This window comes from Octodon degus, unplaced genomic scaffold, assembly GCF_000260255.1.
Source record: "Octodon degus isolate 3935 unplaced genomic scaffold, OctDeg1.0 scaffold00122, whole genome shotgun sequence".
NCBI lineage: Eukaryota > Metazoa > Chordata > Mammalia > Rodentia > Octodontidae > Octodon > Octodon degus.
This window is the reverse complement of record NW_004524698.1, coordinates 1,929,326-1,930,963: the sequence shown is the minus strand read 5'-3', so window position 1 is coordinate 1,930,963 and position 1,638 is coordinate 1,929,326.

The following is a 1,638-nucleotide window of genomic DNA, read 5'->3' as shown; positions in this document are numbered from 1 at the left end:
GCCCCGACTCCCTCCCCTTTTCCTCCCCGCCGCCCCCACCTCCGAGCGGGCGGCCCCGGGCGCACGTGACTCCCCTGCCAGGCCTTATAAGGCACGGAACCGAAAGCGGTGGCCGGGTGGTCAAGGGCACCGGGTGGCCGTACGTCCCGGAGGTCGCCTCCAGCCCCTCTCCCGTCTGGCCCGGCAGCCTGCGCCCGCCCCTGTACAGAGCTGGCTGCGGACGCCTCCCGCCTCTGAGTGCTGAGGCTTGGACTGGAGTGTGAGAGTAACCGGCTTCGCACCCCTAAACTGCTTTTCTGCCAGCCAAGTCGGGCATGGTTTCTTTGTGCCGTTAAGACTGCAGATGGGTTACCATCTGCAAAGAGAGGTTGAGCTTGAGGGAATGCTGCTTTTATTCATTTTTAATGACTAACGGTTTCGTGGAAAGAAAACTGGTTTAGGAGCCAAGCTGTCGTCCAGTTTTAGCACAGCGTTCAAACTGGGGGCAGAGACTGACTCCACGACAACTCAGTGTCAAGCCACCACCTCCCAGCCTTTGGGAAAAAAAAATATAGTAAAAGCGTTTCGGATCACTGTGGCATCCTTGAAGACCGTTTCCATCTAATTCTGACTTAACAGTGACTGACTACACTGGTTCTCTCCTGTCTTAGACTTACAGAACTCTATCAACATGTTTTCCTGACCCTTTATCATGCCAATTGTACTCATACCTTGTTTTTAAATTTAGTTTATTAGTAGTGCGCGTTTACATCCCTAGTGAGAGATTGATGCATGTGCAGAACACATCCTATTCCTTTGTTCATCCTCTTTCCATCCCTTCCACCTTCCCATCTCTTGATAGCCTTTCTTTTCCTCTTTTTATTTTGTTTCCTTTATTTTGTACATCTTTGCAGTAATAATGTTTACTTTCTGTGTGGAGTTGGTACCTGTACATAACACCACGTTTTTTGTAAACCAAAGCATCAAAAATACTTAATCCAGCCTGGCCCAAGGTCCTTTCTTCACAACTCTGCAAACCCATTTCTGAGTCTACCATTCCACCAAGACAATAATGACCAAGGTCACCTGGGGGCTGTCAGATTTCCCTAAGCCATTAGTTTACCAGTTCTCTTCTTACTTGACCTGCCTGTATGTGCCACTGTTGACTAGATTTTTACTTTTAAATCTGTTCTTTCTTTTGGCTGCTCCACACTGGAGTTTCCACTTTTCCTGATCTCTTCTTCAGTCCCTTGTTATATGCTGGGGTCTGACCCTGGTCCATTTCTAACTTGGGGTGTGAAGGGCTAAGGGGCCTATCAGACCTTCTCCTTCTTGACTCCAACTACCAGCCATCAACATAAATCCTGATAATCCATAAATTTCTGTCCCCTACTTGGCTCTCCAGTGTTCGCCAGAAATCTCCACCTAGTCGGTCCCTAGTCCTTAAAATCATCTTGATTAAAACAGAAGATACCTTCTCTGACAGCTGTCTTTTCTCTGTAGTTTTATTCTCAGTTAATGTCACTACAGTGCCCTTAGTCATGCAAAGAGCAAACCTGAAAATTATTCCCACCTCTCTTTTCCCGCCCCTAGGCTCCTCTCTCCAAGGTTCTTGTTCCTTTCTCTTTTCTCTCCATTTCACTGCTTTTGCCTGGTTTC